Raw genomic sequence first — 12,803 nt, forward strand, 5'->3', positions numbered from 1 at the left:
TAATTATTAAACCTATGCAACCAGGTCGGATTAATCAGAGATCGAGTTAACGGGATCCGGATAAACAGGGTTCTTCTGTATTTAATCCGAAAGAAGGAAGAGAGTTAAGAGGAGCATAAGAAAGATTATGTTCCAGAAGGTGTCGCTATTTGAAAAAGTTAGCGAACTGTTGCCGTAAATACTAAAACAAATTTTACCGAGCTCGATAGCTGCAGTCGCTTAAGTGCGGCCAGTATCCAGTAATCGGGAGATAGTGGGTTCGAGCCCTACTGTCAGCAGCCCTGAAGATGGTTTTCCGTGGTTTCCCATTTTCACACCAGACAAATGCCGGGTCTGTGCCTTAATTAAGGCCACGGGCGCTTCCTTCCAATTCCTAGGCCTTTCCTATCCCATCGTCGCCATAAGACATAGTGTCGGTGCGACGTAAAGCAAAAAAAAAAAAAACAAATTTTACACTGCAGTGTTGACCAGGTCTCCCTGAATAATACAAACTCTCATGAAAATTTTTGTAATGATGAAGATGACATCACTGCAAGAATCATTCGCCTCCTCCGCGTACCATGATTATTATGTCTACAAGCAATACCTTGGAACATCGTCAGTGGTGTCGTCACTGTTGTGAATGACTCATCAATTCTCATTAGACTTGGTACGGCAAAGGTCATGCACAACAGCAGAAACAGATTGCAGAAATACAGTATTTCGAAATAAATAATGACTGAAAAAAGTGCAATTTAGGCAGGCTGTCGTGAAATACCGTAAATTTAAGTACATAATAATCGTTCTTATCAACGAACGAAAACGAGATCTCCAATTCCGTCCCCTGTAGGTGGGGGCGGTAGAATAACACCCACGATATCCCCCGCCTGTGGTACGAGGCGACTAAAAGGGGTCCCAGTGGCTCTCAGCTTGGGAGTGTGGGTTGGCGGCCACGGAGCGCTCAGCTGAGTCCACTTACTTGCTTCCACTTACGTGTGCCAAACTCCTCACTTTCACCCTTTATATCCAAACTCCCCTGGTCAACTCTTGCTCTTTTCCAAACCCAACGCTATTATAACATTCGAAAGGCTAGAAAGTCTTTCATTTTCATGCTCTTTGTAGCCCTTGTCTTTCTTTGGCCGATAACTTCATTTTTCGACGTGTCGAATCCCTTCTATTTTTTATCTCTGATTAGTGTTGTATAGAGAATGGTTGCCCAGTTGTACTTCCTCTTAGAACAATAATCACTAATCACCATCTCCAATTCCTGAGGTGCACATTGCCCTGAAGTTCACTCGCCTTACACCAAAAATGCGTACCAGGTTAATTCCTGCGGGCAAAGGTGGTCGGGCACAAAGTTAACCACTCTATCCCATCAAATGTCGAGGCTAAGGATAGTGGAAACCTTTACCTTCCACCCCTCGAAGGATCTTCATGACCTCTACGGAGATGACTCTGCTTTTTTCCTTTTTTTTTTCTCGTTTTCTTATCATCAAACACATATACAGTAGTAATTGCTTTTCCGAAAAAGTAAAATTTGATACCGCTTAGCTCCTTGACTGAAAGAATGATTAGCATACTACTCTTTGGTGTAGAGAGCCTCGGGTTTAATTCCCGGCTGAGTCACCGATTTTAACGGTTAATTCCTCTAGTTCGGAGACTACGTGTTTGTGTTCCTGTTAATACAGATCTCTTCATCTACACACAACAAACCGCCGCAGAAATACGTAATAGTGATTACATCCTTCCACTTAAGACTGGTGCAAGGAAGAGCTTCCGGCTGTAAAACTAAGCTAAATCCACACGCACAAGTGTCGACCCTAAGAAAACTTGGAAAAGGCCATAAAGTAGAAACATTCTCTGATATAGTTTCCTAGGATATATTACATATTGCAACTTAATTAGGCGTAAATAAAATGTAATCTCACGAAGTGATTTTGAGAAGATGAGTTAATTTTAAGACAACAGTAATTCTGGTAGTCCACCTCTGTGGTGTAGTGGTTAGCTGTCACGAGCTGTGGTGCGAGAGCTGGAATCGGGTCCACTCAGCCTCGGGAGGTCAACTGAATGGAGGGGGGTTCGATTCCCACCTCAACCATCCTCGAAGTGGTTTTCTGCGGTTTCCCACTTGTCCTCCAGGCAAATGCCGGTATGGTACCTAACGTAAGGCCACGGCCGCTTCCATCCCTCTTCCTTGTCTATCCCTTCCAATCTACCCATCCCACTACAAGGCCCATAGCAGGTGAGGCCTCCTGGGTGAGGTATCGGTCCGCCTTTCAGTTCTATCCCCAACCAAATGTCTCCAGGACACTGCCCTTGAGGCGGTAGAGGTGAGATCCCCCCTGGAGGGTAAACGGATTAAGAAGAAGAAGAAGAAGAAGAAGAAGAAGAAGACATTCTGGTAGGTTACATATGTGTTAATTAGAATATAGCATATTGTGGAGCCCGAATAATTGGGAAAATAAGGATTTAGCTTTGAGCGATGATTAGGTTAGTAATTTAAACCTCCTTCTTACTTCTCCCTCACTCTAGGGGTACGAATTATGTCTCGTATTTGTACTTGAATGCGTTCTTCGGCCAGCTGCCCTTCCTGATGACAACTCCATGTTGAAGGATGTATTCACTATTGCATGCTTCTATGATGGTAGATGGGTAGTGTGGTATGTTGTTTGAATATCGTCGTTGCACCTCGAAATCCCGCTATATGACAATGTCAAGGGGAGAAATACTGATCACATAGAACGAAAATTCGTTGATTTTGTTCATGCGATACTGAACCTTATGACTTTTCAATCATGGGACCGGACTGAATACGTGCAATAATGTACTGTATATCTACCCCACATACCGAGTTCCATTTCCTGATCCGGGATCGGGGATGAGGTGAAATGAAATTACATGGCTTGATTTTTACGGCCGGATGCCCTTCCTGGCACCAATCTCAGTTGAGGAGCTAATGAAGATGAAATGAATGCTGGTGAATAAAATTGGGTGAGGAGGTGGAAGGAATCAGCTGTGGCCTATCAGTAGCGATTGTCCCGGCATTTGTTCGGAAGTGAAAATGGGAAACCACAGAACACCATTCTCAGGACAGCCGACGGTAGGGTTCGAACCCACGTCTCTCCCGAATGCAAAGCTTGAATCCATAGCTGCAACATGTTAACAAGCACGACCACTCCGCTACTTACATCTCACTTACCCCGGGGGAAAACCAGATAAGTCAATTTTTTTCGGTTTTTATTTTTTTATTTTTGCAGTAACCTGCTAAAGACAATGGCCTCTATCCTTTGACACTAACAAAATAAGTAATTTCGTCTTAATATAGAAGAAATAGCCAAATGTTACTTCCAGATTATTCACGAATAAAAAGCAGTGTCCGGTAAGAACCAGATAAGTTGAGTTATCTTCTTAAAATTCTGAAGATTGCTAATAAAAGTGCCTTCAAGCAAATAAGTCAGTTTGTCTTATTTGTAATATATTTTCAATGGTTATTTTCGACGTGGACATTTCTATCCTGTAAATGAATTATTGGCAGTGAATTTACACAGCTCCTTAAGTTAAAGAAAATTATTAATCTTACTAGCTAACAATACACAAATGTGACTTACACGCTTTGGTTTTTACTGGTCCACATAAGAAGTAATGTCCGGTCATAATGTAAGACAAGTCAGTTTCATTCAAGATACAAAGCTGATACTTTATTAATATTTTGAATTAAACCAAATCTAATGCCCACCTCTGTGGTGTAGTGATTAATGTGATTAGCTGCCACCCCCAGAGGCCCGGATTCGATTCCCGGCTCTGCCACAAAATTTGAAAAGTGGTACGAGAGCTAGAACGGGGTCCACTCAGCCTCGAGAGGTCAACTGAGTAGAAGAGGTTCGATTCTCACCTCAGTCACCCTCAAGTCGTTTTCCATTGTTTCCCACTTCTCGAGTCAAATGCCGGGATGGTACCTAACTTAAGGCCACGGCCGCTTTCTTTCCTCTTCCTTGTCCATCCCTTCCGATCTTCCCATCCCCACCAGAACGCCCCTGTTCAGCATAGCAGGCGAGGCTGCTTGGGCGAGGTACTGGTCCTCCTTTCCAGTTGTATCCCCCGGCCCAACGTCTCACGCTCCAGGACACTGCCCTTGAGGCGGTACATGTGGGATCCCTCGCTGATTCCGAGGGAAGAAACCAACCCCGCTGGGTAAAAATATTAAGAAAGGAAGAAAGAAAGAAAAAATCTAACCAAAATCATGATTTTAAAACCTGTTTCATGTAATGGAGAATGATTGACAACGTCTGGTGAATCGGTGATTTCATATTGTTTAAAAAAATGCTTCCCTTGAGACCTTAATTTTTTTTACTTATCTTGTTATTCCCTGGGATAAGTTTTTTAAATACTGCGTGTTGGAAACGTGGAACAGCGCGCGAAGGCAATGGCCCACAAATCAGCTGTTTTGATTTGGCAATGCAGCTCAGCTATCTAACTCTCGAGCAATACCTGTCATGTCCTTTCTTACAAATATCTCATTGCAGTGTTTATTGTTTACATTCTGTTACACTTACATCCACTGCCTTACTCCCTTCATTGAGAAAAGAGTGTGATCCTAACCCTGGGGCACAGAATGCGGATACATTGTCCATCTGACTCAAGTGTATTTAACGGAATACTGACAAGTAATGATGTCAGTATGCAAACAGATATGAATCACAGTTCCCATCAAACGATGTCTCGGGAGAAAGTTGACTGACGCCTCACATCCTGTCGTAGGAATAAGAGATACGTCTACTTTCGTATACTAAAGTAGCGGTTCTAAGTGAACTATCCTCAGACGTTGGGGGTTATCAGCGGTCAGATGAAAAGAAGTTATTTGAGTACTTTCAAAGAAGCATATGGATAACGTGTTCTTCATTAGATACTATCTATTTAGGAAAATTCCTATTTACACTCTATGGTGAACCCATTTACTGCAAGAATAAGACGTCAGAAAACCCTAAGCATTTAGAGGTTTTTCCGAAGCATTATTCAGGAGATCTTTGTTTGGTTTAGAAACATAAGCCTTAATGGTCCTAGGTTTGAGCCTTGTGGAATTACATATTTAACAGTATATTCTCTAGAGTACATTTTATTATACTGTACAAATTGATTTCGGTCCTTAAAATGGCTGTTAAAATATTTTGTTATCAATTTGGATAATATCGTATTATTATTATTATTATTATTATTATTATTATTATTATTATTATTATTATTATTATTATTATTATTATTATATCATTCATTAAAGATGGTGAATATAAATGTGGAAAATATGGAACATATATTATGTGTTTGGATAAAGTTATTGGGAACTTTTGTGCCTAGTTGTATGTCAGAATATTTGAAATGAATGAAATAAAATAATAACTATAGGACCTGTGCTGTTTGGCAGCATTTGTTATAAATAGGTCAGATAACGTGCGTCCGACTAATTCCCTGAATGTTCAGCGTTAAGGCCTTCGGTTCAGCGGGTCCCGGGTTCAATTCCCGGCCGGGTCGGGGATTTTAATCGTGTTTGATTAATTCTTCTGGATCGGAGATTGGGTCATATTCAGACAGCACACTACACTACTACCCAGCACACGCAATAGTGATTACATCATTCCATATAATGCTGGCGTCGGGAAGAGCATCCGACCGTAAAACAGGGCTAAACCTCATGTGCGCCACAGTTCGCACCCGCGACCCCACAGGTGTGAGAAAAGCTGTAGAAGAAGAAGAAGGTCAGATAACGTGCCTTGATATGAAATTGCTCCATACTCTGCCCTTCTGAATCTATAGGCCTACTTTTAGGACTAATATTACATGTCAATTATGTGTCAAGTCCGCCCCTGTGGTGTAGAGGTTAGTGTGATTAGCTGCCACCCCCGGAGGCCCGGGTTCGATTCCCGGCACTGCCACGAACTTTAAAAAGTGGTATGATGGTTGATCAACTCAGTAGAGGGGCGTTCGATTCCCACCTCAGCCATCCTCGGCGTGGTATTTCCGTGGTTTCCCACTTCCCCTCCAGCCAAATGCCGGGATGGTACCTAACCTAAGGCCACGGCCACATCCTTCCCTCTTTCTTGTCTATCCCTTCAAATCTTCCTATCCCCCCACAAGGCCCTGTTCAGCATAACAGGTGAGACCGCCTGGGCGAGGTAATTGTCCTCCATCCCAGTTTTATCTCCTACCCAACGTTTCACGCTCCAGGACACTGCCCTTGAGGCAGTAGAGCTGGGATCCCTCGCTGAGTCCGAGGGAAAAACTAACCCTGGAGGGTAAACGGATTAAGAAAGAAGAAAGAAAAATTATGTTTCAAGCGAATATTTATAATTTTTTATTGTCACGTTGATATTTTACGAACTATTTTTGTTTTTGTTTTTAGAGTTACTGTTGCGTTTAAAGTAGAGTTTTAATTTTTTAATTACTTTGTTTCGCGTGGAACTTTGTCATTGTTGCAGAAGGGATGTCTTACTCCCACACTATTGTGATTCTCTCCAGATAGTAATAAGTCATAAAAGTACCAAGTTTGGTTGAAATTGCAGGTTTACCAACAGGCGCCGTTCATTCTTAATCATTAAGCTTCGCCGATTTATTTACGTAAATATATTGCTCCTTAACTTTGTGCAACCCGCTAAGTACAGAATGTACTGCGGGCTAGGGCAAGCCTTCGCCTGCAATTATTCGAGTGACTTGACTTGACTTGACTTGACTTGACTTGAGGAAGAGACTCAAAGTTGACTGAAGGTAGAAACCTGATGATCTGATGATTCACCGGCTTGTAATTCCGGAGAGAATAAAACAAAAATAAAGCAAATCCGTCCAGTAGAACGGACGGACGGACTGGACAAATCTGTTGTATAATAATAATAATAATAATAATAATAATAATAATAATAATAATAATAATAATAGGTGGGACTCCATTTATGCCATTGGGAAACACCACCATTCGTAAGGTTCCTACAGTGAATTACCTAGGGGAATGGATTTCAGCAACCGAGAATGAGACATTAGCAATAGACACCAGAAGCATCAAGTTGGAATGGATCTACCATACCTGTAAGAGCATCTATACATCCAAGTGCCTCTCTAAGAACCTTAAACTCCAACATTACAATTCAGTAGTAAGACCGTCCGTACTGTACGCCACTGAGTGTCTTCTGATGAACAGAAAAGGTCCACTGAGGAAGCTAGAGCTCAAGGAACGAAAAATACTAAGGAGGATTTTAGGACCAATAAGAGAAGGGGATTGTACTTACAGGATAAGGCACAACAATTAGATCTATGACCATCAAGAATACATAGTTACATCCATGAGGAAGAGGCGATTGAATTTCTATGGGCATTTGACTCGTATGAGTACTTACAGACTTACCAGCAAGATCTTTACCACTACAGGCAGAAAGCGTCCAAAAATAAACGGATCACCACAGTGAAGTCCGAATTAGAACAGCTGGGGATTTCAGAACAAACCATACAGGATCGTGTATTATTCCGGCAGTTGACCTTTCAAGGTGTCTTTCCAGAGTCTCTCACCACCAGACAGAGTACAGGCACCACCCGACCGAAGTGGACTGAGGAAAGGAAGCAAGCACACAGCCAGAAGATGAAAGCTTTCTGGGCGAAGAAAAACCAGAATTTCCATACAAGGAGTCGAAACGAGCCCCGTGGTCCTCAGTAGGCCCAAACGACAATAATAATAATAATAATAATAATAATAATAATAATAATAATAATAATAATAATAATAATAATAATAATAATAATAATAATAATATAATAAAGTTTTGGCTTTACGTCCCACTAACTACTTATGCGGTTTTCGGAGACGCCAAGGTGCCGGAATTCAATCCCGCAGGAGTTCTTTTACGTACCGGTAAATCTACCAACACGAGGCTGACGTTCTTTAGCACCTTCAAACACCACTGTACTGAGCCAGGATCGAACCTGCCAAGTTGGGGTCAGAAGACCAGAGCCTCAACCGTCTGAGCCACTCAGTTTGGCTAAATTTGTTAATATATAAATAATAATAATAATAGTAATAATAATAATAACAATAACAATAACAATAATAATAATAATAATAATAATAATAGTAATAATAATAATAACAATAATAATAATAATAATAATAATAATAATAATAATAATAATAATAATGTCCGCCTCTGTGGTGTAGTGGTTAGCGTGATTAGCTGCCACCCCCGGAGGCCCGGGTTCGATTCCCGGCTCTGCCACGAAATTTGAAAAGTGGTACGAGGGCTGGAACGGGGTCCACTCAGCCTCGGGAGGTCAACTGAGTATAGGTGGGTTCGATTCCCACCTCAGCCATCCTGGAAGTGGTTTTCCGTGGTTTCCCACTTCTCCTCCAGGCGAATGCCGGGATGGTACCTGACTTAAGGCCACGGCCGCTTCCTTCCCTCTTCCTTGTCTATCCCTTCCAATCTTCCCATCCCTCCACAAGGCCCCTGTTCAGCATAGCAGGTGAGGCCGCCTGGGCGAGGTACTGGTCATACTCCCCAGTTGTATCCCCCGACCAAGAGTCTGAAGCTCCAGGATACTGCCCTTGAGGCGGTAGAGGTAGGATCCCTCGCTAAGTCCGAGGGAAAAACCGAACCTGGAGGGTAAACAGATGATGATGATGATGATGATGATGATGATGATAGATCTTCAGCTTATCAGGTCGTGTCGGGTACATAGTACACGCCGAAGGGATGTTAAGTACAGACACAAAATGACCAACCGGAAGGAACCCAACCCACAACCTTCCGATTTCATGACGGATGCTTTCCCGATTGAGCTACGGTAACTTCGGTCACCAATGGTGTGTTACAGGGATCTGGCCTACTGTGGCCAGCACAACCGTAAAATGCGCGGTTATATATATGAGATTTGTGCTGGACAAAAAGGAAGTGGGACAGGTTTTCCCCGTCATCTTTCATTCCAGCAACACTCTACCATATCAGTTCATTTCATCTGTCAGTCATTAATCATTGCCCCAGAGGAGTGCGTCAGGCTTCGGCAGCCGGCACAATACCTGTCCTCGCCGCTAGATGGGGATTCATCCATTCATCCCATTCCTGACCCGGTCGAATGACTGGAAACAGGTTGTGTATTGTTATTTTCATTTAACGTTTAGTCTTTTAAAAAATATTACGTCTTAAGATTAGATCTTCTTTGCCATTTTATGAAAATAATATCTCATCGATAGACAGGCACAGACCCACAGGACACCCGCACGATTACATAAAGCTGGATAATATCGTGTCATTCTGTGTTCTCTCTTATTTTCCCATGGACATGAGGAAATATGCAAGACAAATGAAGATGATAATAAAATGCTCAGTACTATAAGTATCCCACGTGTCAAGCTCGTGATATCCCGATAAACTTCATTACTATCGTCCAATCCGTTTCTGGGTATCTTTATAGTCCCCCATAATAATGAAATAAAAACCACATAGTGTATATTGAAGAGTATAAAGGAATGTTGTCCGCCTCAGTGGTGTAGTGGTTAGTGTGATTAGCTGCCACCCCCGGAGGCCCGGGTTCGATTCCAGGCCCTGTAACGAAATTTGAAAAGTGGAACGAGGGCTGGAACGGGGTCCATTCAGCCTCGGGAGGTCAAATGAGTAGAGGTGGGTTCGATTCCCACCTTAGCCATCCTGGAAGTGGTTTTCCGTAGTTTCCCACTTCTCCTCCAGGCAAATGCCGGGATGGCACCTAACTTAAGGCCACGGCCGCTTCTTTCCCTCATCCTTGTCTATTCCTTCCAGTCTTCTCATACCCCACAAGACCCTTGTTCAGCATAGCAGGTGAGGCCGCCTGGGCGAGGTACTCGTCATGCTCCTTACTTGTATCCCCGACCCAAAGTCTCACGCTCCAGGACACTGTCCATGAGGCGGTAGAGGTGGGATCCCTCGCTGAGTCCGAGGGAAAAACCAACCCTGGAGAATAAACAGATTAAGAAAGAAAGATAAAGGAATGTTAAAATAATTTTTCCTCGGGGTGGAAAAAAAACCCAACTGGTACATCACAAACTTTATGAAGTTTAGTGTGTTTAGTACGACTCTTCAATTATTTCTTTTTTTTAAATTTAATTCACGTCGCACTTCTTATGGCAACAATGGAGTATGACATGGCTAGGATTGGGAGAGACGTAACCATGGCCTTTGTTAAGGTAGGCCTACAACTTTTGCCTGGTAGGAAAACAGGAAACCACGGAAAGTCATCTTCAGGGCTGTTGACAGTGGAGTTCGAACCCACAATCTCTCGAATACAAGCTCACAGTTTTTTGTTGTTTTTTACAATCTGCTTTACGTCGCACCGACACAGATAGGTCTTAAGGCGACGATGGGATGATAAGGGCCTAGGAATGGGAAGGAAGTGGCCGTGGCCTTAATTAAGGTACAGCCCCAGCATTTGCCTGGTGTGAAAATTGGAAACCACGGAAAACTATCTTCAGGATTGCCGACAGTGGGGTTCGAACCCAGTATCTCCCGGATGCGACGTTGTTTTTTGTTTTTGTTTTGTTTTGATTTTTGTTGCTTTTTGTTTTCTGCTTCACGTCGCACCGACACGGATAGGTTTTGTGGTGACGATGGGATAGGAAAGGACTAGGAATGGGAAAGAAGCGACCGTGGCTTTAATTAAGGTGCAGTGCCTGGTGAAAAATGGAAAACCTAGAAAACCCTATTCAGGGCTGCCGGCATTGGAGTTTGAACCCACTATCTCCCGAATGAAAACTGACAGCTAGGTGGCCCAAACTACACAGCCACTTGCTCGGATCCGTCATTTTAACTACTGGACTGTACACTCAACCGTACAGAAAATGCCTGTCGCAGAAGAAGACTTTCTTTCAAAATCCTCTTGTTTGCAGTAGAATTAACATATTGTGCAGGCGGTAAGATTCCAAGTGCCATCTCTTCGGCCAACGGCTATCCAAATTTACAACTATCCTCGCGTTTCGAGAATGTACAAAGTTAAATATTTCTTAGCAGGCCAAATTTTGCGCGGTTGAGTGTGCATTTAGGGGCTGCCTGGCCGAGGCAGTAAAGGCGTGCTCGGTTCGCCCGGAAGGACGTGGGTTCGAATCCCCGTCAGGAAGTCGTAAAATTTAAGTCCGCCTCTGTGGTGTAGTGGTTAGCGTGATTAGCTGCCACCCCCGGAGGCCCGGGTTCGATTCCCGGCTCTGCCACGAAATTTGAAATATGGTACGAGGGCTGGAACGGGGTCCACTCAGCCTCGGGAGGTCAACTGAGTAGAGGTGGGTTCGATTCCCACCTCAGCCATCCTGGAAGTGGTTTTCCGTGGTTTTCCACTTCTCCTCCAGGTGAATGCCGGGATGGTACCTCACTTAAGGCCACGGTCGCTTCCTGGCCGCTTCCTTCCCTCTTCCTTGCCTATCCTTTCCAATCTTCCCATCCCTCCACAAGGCCCCTGTTCAGCATAGCAGGTGAGGCCGCCTGGGAGAGGTACTGGTCATACTCCCCAGTTGTATCCCCCGACTAAGAGTCTGAAGCTCCAGGACACTGCCCTTGAGGCGGTGGAGGTGGGATCCCTCGCTAAGTCCGAGGGAAAAACCGAACCTGGAGGGTAAACAGATGATGATGATGATGTTGATGATGATGATGAGTGTGCATTTACTGGGTGTGCGTTGTCCCAGAACTTCTGGATCTACTTCGTAAGAGCCTTTGTACTTATCGCAATACCGTACTGTCGACGCCAAGGAGTATAACAAATGTTTCCAACCAAGTAATATGTGACTCAGCCAGGCTTACTTGACATGATGATTCTTCTACAACGGGATACGCTGAGATGTTCGTGCATTACCGCCAACGTACACCTACCAAAAGAGTGATGAATCCGTAGAAAAACCTCGATGAGAAACTTCACAGAAATAATTATGCGGCTTAATCAGCGACTCTTAGAAAATATCTGCTCATTGAAGAATGAAAAGAAAACTATCGTCTTAGAAAGGCAATAACGTTTTGAAACTAAATAAATGCCGAGCGAGTTGGCCGTGCGGTTAGGAGCGCGCAGTCGTGAGATTGCATTCGGGAGATAGTGGGTCCGAACTCCACTGTCGGCAGCCCCGAAAATTGTTTTCCGTGGTCTCCCATTTTCACACCAGGAAAATGCTGGAGTTGTGTCGGTGGGACGTAAAGCAGATTGTAAAAAATAATAGGGAAGAGTTCTAGCTCGTAAGGCCGTCCATTATACAGCAAATTTCAGATAAAGAAACGAGGAAGAATTAAGGCTAAGAAATCAAATTTTGTACGAAGGACTCTCACAGGAGAGACTTCGGTATTCTGTTAGAGTATTATCTTAAAATAACCTTTCGACGCCTTTTATAACAAACGCCGTCCGGCTCCATGGCTACGTGGTTAGCATACTGGCCTTTGGTCACAGGGGTCCCAGGTTTGATTCCCGGCAGGATCGGGAATTTTAACCGGCATTGGTTAGTTTCGCTGGCACGGGGGCTGGGTGTATGTGTTTATCTTCTTCATCATTTCATCCTCATCACGACGCGCAGGTCGCCTACAGGTGTCAAATCAAAAGACCTGCACCTGGCGAGCCGAACATGTCCTCGGACACTCCCGGCACTGAAAGCCATACGCCATTTCATTTCATAACAAACGCCAGTTTTAATATCTACTTTCATAAAGTACTGTAGGTAAGTAAAGTATTTTTTTTCACTCTGTGATACCTCTACAGTGTGATGTGAGTCTTCGTACTTTTTACAAAGCTATTTCATCGACGTAGAGGAGTATAACACATGTTTCCAGTGATGTAATGTGTGAATCAGCCAG

At 43.5% G+C, this 12,803-nt stretch overlaps 1 protein-coding gene across 5 annotated transcripts in view; it reads right to left on the reverse strand.

Moving 5' to 3' along the window:
* Window positions 1–12,803, reverse strand: part of Zasp52 (Z band alternatively spliced PDZ-motif protein 52) — a 420,823-nt gene that overhangs the window by 350,677 nt on the left and 57,343 nt on the right. The window lies entirely within an intron of this gene.

Source organism: Anabrus simplex, chromosome 1, assembly GCF_040414725.1.
Source record: "Anabrus simplex isolate iqAnaSimp1 chromosome 1, ASM4041472v1, whole genome shotgun sequence".
NCBI classification, from domain to species: Eukaryota; Metazoa; Arthropoda; class Insecta; order Orthoptera; family Tettigoniidae; genus Anabrus; species Anabrus simplex.